This window comes from Cyclopterus lumpus, chromosome 5 (genome assembly GCF_009769545.1).
Source record: "Cyclopterus lumpus isolate fCycLum1 chromosome 5, fCycLum1.pri, whole genome shotgun sequence".
Taxonomy (NCBI): domain Eukaryota; kingdom Metazoa; phylum Chordata; class Actinopteri; order Perciformes; family Cyclopteridae; genus Cyclopterus; species Cyclopterus lumpus.
In genome coordinates, this window is record NC_046970.1 from 11308201 (window position 1) to 11320351 (window position 12151).

A 12151-nucleotide genomic window follows, 5' to 3' on the forward strand; every position below is an offset into this window, starting at 1 on the left:
TAAGTCCACAGTAAAAACAGGCCAGACTTTAAAGGAGACATGCAGAGAAAATGATAGCATGTCCACTTTTCAAATTAATTGAATTTTAGTACTTTTGAACTTGGTCCAAGCTGTTACAGAGGTAATTAATTCGCATCCTATCCAAAAGTGCTAAAACAAGATGATATCCCCCTTTCAGTTTGGGTGCACACACACACACACACACGCACACACACACACACTTAAAAAAAAAAGCTAAATAAAAGTCAACACTATTGCACGCCAATGACAGTCTATAATGTATTCCATGTAATTGTTAGTTTTCAGAACCTCTTGCTCTTTTCTCCTTACTTTTGTCTTACAGGCCTCAACTAAAATATTAATAATTTCTCAGGCGGTTCTCATTGTATTAAAAAATGTCTCCTTTATAATTTATCAGAGAAAGAAAAATCTTTGTTATAGTGACAACATGCTAATTAATAGAAGTAGAAGGAACATTGAGAGAAGTCATATTAATTTGGAACATGCTAATATTAATAGAATAATTGATGGTGCAGTATAAATAAATTAATAGACTATTTCGTTTGAAAAAGAGAAGCCTTCATTTGAAATTAGGAGAGAAGAGCAAAAGAATGTCTGCCTTGGACAAGGACATTAATAACAGTGCTTTATCACCAAAAGAGAAAAGGAAAAGACACACTGAACATGGACTGTTCACTTTTATCACACATCAATATTTCAGTCAGCCAATGAAAACTGGATGAGCAACACTTGTATTTCCTGTTTTGTTATTTTCATTTGCTGTTTAAGGATTTTTCTGAGTGGTAAATGTGTACTGAATCTGCTAAAGGCAGAAGATTTTGTTATGTTTTTATTTTTTTAATCTTTTTAACAAGATGCCTCTTACTCTTCACTTTGGCTTCATGTAAACTAAGAGCTCTGTGCCAGGCAGTGGATGAGAAAGGCAGAGAGTAACAAAGACTGAGAGTGAGTGAGAGAGAGAGAGAAGTGGACTGGGTCATTACCATCCTTATTACTCCTCATTAAAATACACCCATCACAAAGACATTGTGCTGCGTGTGTGTATGCGTGCGCCTACATGTCAATGCGTGTGTGCACGTTTCAGGTGTTTCTGATGTGCACATGTGCGTCCTTATGCAAAAGTGACAAAAAAAGAACAATATAATTGGAGAAATGTACGCAGTAATAATAGGTATTCAGAAAATGATAATTCATATTAAACAGGGTGCACAAAGTCAGCCTCATTTGCATGTTTTAGATTATATGCATTTCAAAAGTAATTTCCGCAGGGCATATGAATGACATTAATTCCCGGGCGGGTTCTGCTATAGACCTCAAACTATCAAACACTCAAACATTTAACAGATGAAAAAAAGAGGGAGCTGATGCCTTGGCAAGGGGAGATTTCAAGGTTAAAGTATTTGAATGTGAATTTTTAAACTTCTGTCTTGGTTTGTTTAAAGTTGTCCACAGCTAGACGAAGAGTTTCAGTAATTTGGAGATTCAGTGAACCACGGATGTGTTTTTCTTTTCTTACTTAAGTGTGTGTGTGTGTGTGTGTGTTTGTGTGTGCGCAACCGAGAGAGTGTGTGCCTTCCTGTACCAGTCCGAGAACGATACATCTCCTCCTAATCCAGCACCATTTCCTCAGCAATGAGCCTGAATTGGTCTGACTCAATTTGTGAGTTATGTGCTTATGTCACTCCAGAACCAGACCATCAAAATCTAACAGAGGGAAAGAAAAAACCAATCCACTAGGCCCACATTAACTGATTGCAAGTGATGGAGGGGGTAGAAAAAGTGATGAAAAGGATGAGAAAAAGGATGTGGCAAAAAGGGGGGAGGGACAATGGCAAGTGCGGGCAGAGAGGGAGACAGAGGGTTCCCTTTCGTCATGTGTTCATGCCGAGAGGAAGACCCTGGGGCAGGAAACAGGCTGGACGAATGTGTGATTCCAGTGGAAAACTCTGGATGCCATGGACAACATTCTTCTGTTATTAGGGAATCTGGTCGGCAGCCATATTATAGCGCCTGACTCATTACTGCGTATGTGTGTGTCTATCAGGCAGACACACATATCATCAAGATGTTCCCCACCTGTTATTCTCGCAAACCTTTGGCCAAAGCACAAAGTCATAGCTACAGAAGGGGGGGAAGTAGCGAGAATAAAGTGTATATGAGGGAAAAATTAAAGTGCTCAGCATGTCTGTGTCTTGTTTGTGGTTTGTTTTCATCATAAAACAGAGCTGCTGCTGTGAGTATGTTAACATATCATTATCTCATTAAGAATGTATGGCTTCTGCACAGAGAGTTCAAACAGTTTTGTTTGTGAGTGTTCAACAACTGATGTTGTACAAACACAACAACCACAAAACACACATGTACAGTGCAGCGGACACATACTTCAATACACACACACACACACGCACACTTAACAGAATCCTTGTCAATATGTGTTACGTTTAAAAACACAGATTTAAGTAAATATATTGATGGACAAAACTTGTCCCTCTTTTTGCCTGCCTCCCTCCCTTATCACTGTGTCCCCTGACCACCTGTTTTTGTTGCTGATGTTTAAGCACTCTCAGTGATGTGAAGCATTTTGTGTAAGCAGACTTCAGAGAGTAAAGGGGGCAAGTGAGGAGGGTGGGATAAATATCTAGGGGCAATAAAAGTAGGCTAATTGGGTCCTGGGAAACATGTTTGTTTTCTCGCTTGGTCTTTTCCCCCCCTTTCATTATTTTTCCCAGCTAGTCACTGCAGATTTGTTCATCTCAGATAGACGAGTGGAGAAAGCAAAGAGGATTAGATTCTGTAAGACACAAATCGTTGCACACACATGCACGTATGGATGTGCAGCTGCGCTCACACGGGCACATACACGGACGGATTTAACATACCATAAGGTAGCCGTGGGGTGTGTGTGTATTGAACAAGATGTGTCTGTCTTAACCAAATGACCAACAGGGTGCACAGGGCTATTCATTGGTCCACTCTGCTTTATCAATAAACTGCTGCTTGGCCCATTCAGCAGCAAAGAGCTTTCCTATGGCTGCAGCTCAAAACTGGATCAATGCTATGAGCAATGCAGACAAACTGCTGCTAAACAGACTGGCCCCTGCCTTGAAGGACGGTCACCATATCGGCTCCCCCAGGCATGGATCGTTCCACTAATGGAGGTATCCGCTGGGGCCCCTGAGGGCCCCTTACCACCAAACAGGCCCCCAAGGATTCACTCCCCCCTTCTCTCCTCAATCTCTCTCTCTGTCATCCCCTCAGTCCCTCAATCGTTTCTCCATCCACATGGTTGTATTGACCTCCACATCTTTAATCAGGAGTGCTGACTTGTGCTCATGTGAGCATTTGCGTGTGTTTCCAACATACATAGTAATATGAAGTGTATGTGTTTCAAGTGTTGACTTTAAAGTCAAGCTTGACTGTTCCCTCTCTCGCTCCCTCTGAACGTTGCTGGGATCCCTCACCGCATGACTCCTGACTAGTCATTACCCTCGCCCCTGCATTTGTCTTCTTTAATAACAATGAAAATAGCAAGAGATGAAGAAAGAGCAATGGAAAGAACCTGCATATTTGTCATTTACGATTGTTTACCTTTTTCACAGCAAATTGATTTTTACATCTCCTGTTACTGGAAGCTCTCTGAGCTCGACTGCCAGGCCTGTCCAGCTCTGGCCTCCGCTGCCAAACCCCGTCTCTGGGCTTTATGACCGGTTTCTGGGGAGGACTTTTAAGGCTTTCAACTCACAAGTCATTTCAATGATACAATACTGCTTTTGTCCTAACCAGCTTTGTTGTTTTCTTTCTCTCCCTGCCGCCTCCGACCCTCTCTTTATTTTCCTCTCTTTTCATCCCTCACTCTCAAATCCTTTTTCACTGGCTCCTGTGAGTGTGAGTCGACAAAAAGACTCAGGCTTTTTTCTTGTTCATACCTGTTTGTTCGCAGAAAAGGTGGACTTGTTGCATCATGATGGTTTGACTGATCAAACACAAAAAACAAGTTGTAGTATGACACATACTAAAACCCTCTAGCTATCATTTAAGGTTTGCCGTGGAACGGATCTGGTTGAAGCAGGCTAGAGTTTCACTGCGGTGGCTGGGCGGTACGCTGTGGTTTGGATCTTCCTGGGTTCTGGTAGGACTGAGGTTTGCCTGCAGGGACCTCCAGTGAGCCAGGCAGCAGGCCTGAGCTAAACTGAGGCCAGAGACCAGAATAGTCCTCAGTACAGAGGGCAGGCCTAATGGTGTGTTTGTAAGGACAAACCCAAACAAACAACCTGCAGTTTGAATTGAAGGACTGAGCCTTTTAGGTCAGATGCTGTCGAACGGGAGAAACACACACAAACACACACAAAGACACGCAAACACACGCAAACACATGGTGTAAATATACAGAGAAGCAGGGGCTAAAATAGACTGGTGGCAAAAGAAGTGCACCACGTACCTCCAGACTAAAGTCATGGCACTGCGCGGAGAGAACCTGCGTACGCATGCTAACGAAGGTTCCCTCCATATTCACACTAATGAGAGAAAATGGCCAGAAAACCTCTTCTGTAATTACTCCCCAAGGAGCCAGATTTCAGCATGGCCATGGTGTATAAACAAATAGACACTCTCTCACACACACACACACACACACATGCTGATACATCTAAAACAGCATGAGGCTGACATTTAAATGTGTTCACCTGTTGAAACATGTGTGTGTATGGGAGATTGTGTGAAAATTAAAGAGAAAATAATATTGGTAATATCCTAATAATGGAAGTTAAGGACATCTGCTAATTAGAAAATAAGTGTATGTATGTGTGTGTACATGTAAGAACGGACATTTTGTAAACATACGAAAGACAATTTACCTCATAATTACTCCCTTCTCAACTTTGCCTACACAAAGTGGTTGAACTCAGTCCAATCTCTTGTAATGGAAAATCTAAATGGAGCTTTGCCATCAAAATGCTAGTCTTGCTTTATATATGTGTGCGTGTGTGTGTGTGTGTGTGTGTGTGTGTGTGTGTTGAGAAGAGTGAGAGAGGAGGAGACTGAGAGAAAGATAATGGGGCAGAGTCCATAAGGTCAATGTTTTTTATGAAATAGTGATCTTTGTCGCACTGTATCAATTCTGACTTTCCTGCATTTAATGGTGCCTTTAATTCAGCCAATGTTAGCCTGCAGCAGCTTTTAACAACTACAATAGTCTTATGAGCAGAGAGATATACTTCAAAATCATGGAATCATTTTATCTGTCAGTGAGTGTATAGTTTAGTCGTTGAGACTCTCTCACACATATACATACACACACACACACACACACACACACACACACTCACACACGCACACACACACACACACTCTCTGTCCAGTGTTTGTGGTGGCGGAGCACAGCTGGAAACATCTGGATGTATTTTGAAAGTGTTTACATTTCCAAAATGCTAAAACAAAACTACACAGAAAGAGAGAGACAGGATTCTGAAAAACATTGCAGGTGCCAGAAGAGTAATAAAGAAAAGAGCAAGTCCCAAATGAAGATTGTTTAAAATCTATCAAAGTGGAGTTAGTTCAGTTGCACACACACACTCATGCTCATAACCATTGGCCAATTGCAGTTATTGCTATAATCCTTATCCAACAATAACTGACATCTGGTGCACTAATTGGCAGACTACAGCATCTCTGTCTGAGTTTTGTCCCATTAAGCTTCCCTTACTGTAGCTGCTCGAATCAAAACAGAGACTTTGCCCATCAGCTTCTCCACGCACCGAGTCTTTAGTGTTCACCAGCTGACAACCACTCTTACGCACTCACCGCCACACACAACTCAGCAATTTCTACCAACACGCACACACCCATCACACCTAACTACATACACACACATATACACAACACAGATGTATTTTAATTTTACTTCCCCTAAATGACGAAAACCCCAAAACAGTTGGACTTCATTCTGCCTAATCAAAGTTGACATCAAGTACATGTGAGATGACGTCAACAATGGAGAGCACACAAACAGGCAGGCACACACACACACACACACACACACGCACACACACACAGGGCAACTAAAATTATCCCTGCTAGATCAAAAAACAACCATACATATTGGAATGGGGGGGGACACTCAAACAAACACACACACTCATGCACAGGCATGTTGAAAACTAAACACTCATGTGACATGTGTTCTTTTACATAGAAAAAGGCCCCGTTTATTTTAGGTGTTACATTCAATCTGCTTGAATGTACAAGAAAATTCGTTTTTGAATATTGTCCCACGCAAAAGTGTCCTCTGGGATCTATCTAATCCGCTCAGGTATGCCACTTTCCCATAGTCCAACCTACCCTCAGCACACACACACATACACAGGGGAGATTATTAAAGCGACCTCGTGGCACATGGAGGTTCCTGATGGATTTAACATCAGGAATGATTGTTAACTTTTAGGACTAAAAAGACTTGGAGTGACTCCTGAGAAAAACAGAGCTCTTAGCCAGACAAATGTATCACATGACAACTGGGCTGCAGAAGCAGGGACCCCTGGGAAAACGGCACAGTGCCATCTCTCAGATCACACAGACTCAGGGAGCCAAGCTGTAATGATGCTGTGCGGCTCTCAATCATATTTAGGTATGAATATACCATTCACTGTATGGGTTGAAGTGGAATTTCTTTTGTGAATATGTGCATCACAGTCAAGTGGTAAAAAAAGAAGAAAGAAGATAATCACCGTGAAATAAATTAAACCTATTAAGAGGAACATATGCTCAAGGTGACAGAAAAAAATAATTTTGTTCAACTATTGAGACCCATACCTCCACCCCACTATAGGATTTCTACCAAACTAATTATCACGCTCCACTTTCAGAAATAATAAGGAAAGTACTTAATAGGTTAGGATTCACCGCTGCATTCATATGTCCATTTAACATCACTGCTTTCATGCCCACACACTCTTGCCTTAATGCAATTTCACATCCGTGATATAAAATAGAAGAAGGAATTATATTTCAAGTGGTGTCAGGATTAGAATATACAAGCAGTGATATTAAAATACTGTAAGGTCTTCTGTGTGTGCACCAAGCCTTTCTCAAGCAGAGGTAAAGATGTTAAATAATGTTTTTGTCACAGTTTAAGACGACGGAGGAATTACAATGAAACCACAGATCTCTGATTAGTCTTCTCTCGCTGTATATTAATTTAGCTCTTCTCTGCTTTGTGCTGGTTTTAATTTTTAAACACAGCACAGATATGGAAAGACCCCCAAGTGTGTGCTCCTACGCCAGCAACCAAAGTCTGTTTATCTAGTCAGCCATTTGCTCCAATTATAACAACATCCAAATGCAACTATTGTTTCATTCTTTAAAATTAAAATCACTTTTTGGTGTTTTTATCCTCCTACTTGCGCACCACTAAATTAGCATTTCAGCACCCCAGGCTATGGGGAAAGTGTGAAGTCAAAATGCAGGTTAGGCCAGTTTTGTTCATTATCAGTGCAACACAAGTTAAGCATAAAATACATGAATAAAAAAAAGATTAAGCAAGCCCTTAAGATAAGTTTGATCAAATTTATGTTTTTCATTACTTATTTTTCAAAGACTATGAATGCAATGCAACATTAATCATGCATTTGCGAGGATCTTTCTGTGAACTACAGTTCTTTTTATCTCCATTTAAAATGTACCCTCTTTTGCTTATTTCTGACCACCGTGTCTCTTTAATGTTGTGCCCTGTGAGAGGTAAAAGGACGCTAGTCAGGGAGAGAAAAGGAGTCGATATCCTGATGAATTCTGAGAGGATTACTACATGTCAATTCGTCTAAGTACAGCTCACAGACTATACTCGCCACATGCAGATCGCCAACATGACCGCTAACAACTTCTGTCCCCAAATGCATCAGCTGTGCTGGAAACTAGCTGAGTCAGAAACATCAAAATAAGAAAATAAAGGAAAGAAATGCACAGACTGTGAGGGAGAGGTCTATTAAGCTGTGGTTTTCTATTAAACTCTAGTGGAGGAGGGGGAGAAAAGGGGAAGAGGAGTTCACATTATCTAAAAGAATTCCAATTAACACTCTCCCCCTCAGTAATTAGCTACTAAAATAGCTAGCGAACAAACCCAAAATCCCAACCCTGACGCCACCACGCTGCCAAATTAATTCTCAAATCAGGTGATTTGATGCAGAAAAGAACCTTATAGTGTAAATGACAGCCAGACAGGTCAGAATAAACCATGAGGATAATATTTAAGTGTAACTTAAAAACATAAACAAAAAAACATTTGCCTGCTTGTAAGCTTAGAGTTTTTTGTTCCTCCTCATATTTGTATGATTTTGTGATACTTTTCTTTTGGAATGACTTCATATTTTAATAGAGAAAGTGTTAGTAGTTACTGTAACATAATTAAAATAGAGCTAATTAGTTGATGCAAAGACTATCAAAGATAAAAGCAAATGCCATTCATGTTTCTCAATGCAGGGAAAAAAGTAAAATAAGTGGGATAAAACAAGAGATACAAAATAAAAGACAAAGTATATTGAGCGATCTAGGTTGATTAAAATGAGGAGAATGAGGGAAGGAAATCCAAAGCCAAAAAAGCATATATCTTTTAGCCGTCTGCCGCTCATTTGCTCCTTCACTGGTCAGTTCTTCCACTGTTTAATACAAACAGATGAGGCCTTTTCTCGCTCTTTTTCCAAATCCTTTTTTTTTAACGGTGGCTTCTTGGCCGCTGCAGTAACGTCAGCACAGCGTCTATTAAAACCGCATGTGTCCCAGACTGCTACACACACACACAGAAACACAGATGCATAGAAACACACAGCCTCTGCACTTGGACACTTTTGGTGAACTTTTAACCTCTTTCTATGAAGTGACATCTGGGACATGGAGGTTAAGGTGTGGCAAAAGTTTTTACACAAATTGCTTTGTACACACAGCGATGTAGATGAAATATATAGAATAAGAGGTAGGTATTATTAAGTCATCTATCTGCAGCTCCTATCAGTGTCTGGATAACAAGAGAGATAAACTCAATCAGCCAACAACCCACCTGGCCACAAGGTGGGCTGTAAGATCTTAAGATATTAATACCAACCTAGTTAATCTTGCTTTTCAATATGCACATGGCGGCCTCTAAAACACACACACACACACACACACACACACACACACACACACATATGTTATGGACAATACAGAGTAGCTCCTGCAATAGCTTTTAATATATAGAGATACCAATCAGGTGGATTTTACACAGATTTTCGCAGCCCACACACCACACACACATACACATGCATGTAAACCAAGTAACACACCCACAGACAAAGTGGCACATAAAAATTAAAAAAAAACACTGTCACACGCTGATCTGTATCTGGACAAGTCAAACTGTGATAAAGTCACTCTTCAACTACAGCAATCGATGGAAGTAATTTATTGACCTCACCAGGCAATTTCTGAGAAGCAGAGAGAGAAGAAGAGACAGAGGGAGAGACAGAAGGAGATTTGGCAAGCATGTGTGAGTGGTGTGTAAATTAATCTAGCAGCAGTGAGATACAGAGCCATGTATAAGTCCATAAAACAAGAGGTTAAAGCAGCTCACATCATACATACACACATCAGACAAAGGTCCAACACCAAAACCACTTCTTGCAGAGAGAGAAGAGACATGAAATGTCATCTAGGTTCCATTAATGTGATGTGCTATCCCAGGATGCCACTAAAAAGAGGGAAAAAAGAACAGTTAAGAGTCCATTCTCCTCTTTTTTCTTTCTTTCTCGCCATTCAAAAGCAACACACATGGAGAGAAAGGCCTGTCCACGGTCCTTTAACTCAATGAAATAAAAGGCACTTAACTAAGCCTCAATGATCGATACAAACTCTTCTGCTGGTTGGTGCTCACACACACACTTATCCCACCTCCTCAGATGCTCATGCATATGCATGTCCATTGTGATTTATGCATCCTGGCGGGGGTGTGAGCCTATCTCAGAGCAAGGCCAACACACAGGTCAGCTCATTTGTAAATCAGTTGCCTATTTATGGCTGTGTACGTGTGAGTGTTTGTGTGTGTACGTGCATATGTCTAGCTGTTTGTGTCTATAAATCTGTGTATGTGCATCTGGGTAGAGATCAGTATTGGAAACAGGCTCATAATCACTGTAGCGCCTTCATTCATTATATTTATTGAATTCTTTCTAGCTTCTGCTCTCGGTGTGTATAAATCACACAAGTTCTACACTATTGGTTGCCGTTCATTCAGTGCGTGTGTGTCTGTGTGTGTGTTCCAAGTTATGTCCGCTGTCCATCCGGGGAGAGGGATCCTCCTATGTTGCTCTCCTGAAGGTTTCTTCCCCTTTATTCCCTGTGAAAGGTTATTTTTGGGGAGTTTTTCCTTATCCGATGTGAGGTCCTGGGACAGGGATGTTGTATGTGTACAGAAAGCCCTCTGAGGCAAATTTGTAATTTGTGATATTGGGCTATACAAAATAAACTGAATTGAATTGAATTGAATTGAGTGCTGACTACTTCTGCCAACCAGCGCTCTGACAGCACTCTTGGCAGCAGGAAGTCACCCAACTGTTTGACCTCTTTTATTATTCCCAGGGAAGATTGGGAAAAAGCCTTTGGAAAGATTCCTTCCCATCAGAGGGGCTGTCAGTTAATGGGGACTCCATGGTCTCCTCTCTACTTTGCACCGGATTATGGGTAACAATAAGACAAGATCTAGACCTGAAGAGATGTTGGGGGTTAAAAATACATTAATTTGTCGTATAATTTGAGACCTGAGCCTCCAAAGTGAAGAAAACCGTGTGTGCTTTCCTTTGTGGAAATTCAGTGGTGTTGCTCCACCCTCCTCCCACCTCCTCTAAACAACAGATTTGGGCTAATAGGGCAGCTGCTTGTCCCCCCCCCCTTAAGCCTTGCTACACTGCTCCCCCTGCTCCCCCTCCAACCCTTCCACCCCATCTCCCTTCCCAAAAAAAAAGCCCAGGAGGCTTGTTGTTTTCAACTTGTTTTTGACACGGCTCCAACTGTTGGAGTGGTCCTCCCAGAAAGCTGATTTGATTTGGCCACGAGTGTTGGTTCGGATATATTTCCAGAACATGTAAATGATAGCAATGAAAATAATAGTGCTGTGTGTTTATCCATTGATCTGTCTGTCTGTCTGTCTTTCCTTTTCTGTTTTTCTACGTAGTCAACACAGGCAACCATATCCCAGAAATAAACCCTGCATTAAACCGGCCAGCAACCACGGTTTGTAACGTCATCACTCACTCACATACACACACAACAGTTCCTACTCTCCAAAATGCAAAACAATAAATGTAATCTGGAAAGCAAGTGCCTGGATTCACAAAAAAAGGAAATATAAAAATATTGCAAGCTATTGCAATACAAAATAATACCAGGGGAAACACTGGAGATAAAACCCCTCAAACACACACGATCAGTCCCTTGTGGTGTGTGTAAGTGAGCTCATGGAGATGTTTCAATGAATTGAAAACTACTGTGGGTGCGTACCAAATCACAAGACAACAGTGTCTGACCTCGATGTGTGTTTATTTTGTGTTTGATTGTGTGTATGTGTGTGTTGAGGGTGCCCATGTGTGTAACTGGAGCCAAACTGTAAGCCATATGCCATTCTCCCTCTGGTGCCAGCCACACCACTCCCCAAACCAGACACACACACACACTCATAAACACACTTGCATACACGCACACACACACAGACACACACACACACATGCACACACACACACACACACACACACACACACACACACACACACACACACACACACACACACACATACACAGACACACACACACACACACAGGCTTCCCTGTGTAAAAAAAGACCCTCCACTTCATTAGGAAAGTAAACACAAGTGCTGTCTGAAGTGGCTAATTAGAGACTAATTACTCCCTGCTCGTTACTAATGCAAATTAGATTACGCTGCTTAACTTCCTCGTGTCCACAACGCTGCTGTTAATTGAGGCCTTTTGAAATTAAATTACCCACTAATTAGCATATCAAAACCATTAATTCTGAGGGTGGAGGGAGGGAAAAAAACAACAACAAATGCCAAGTTTTGCTAATGCGTTTTGCTAATTGAATATGTTCGCTCAATAC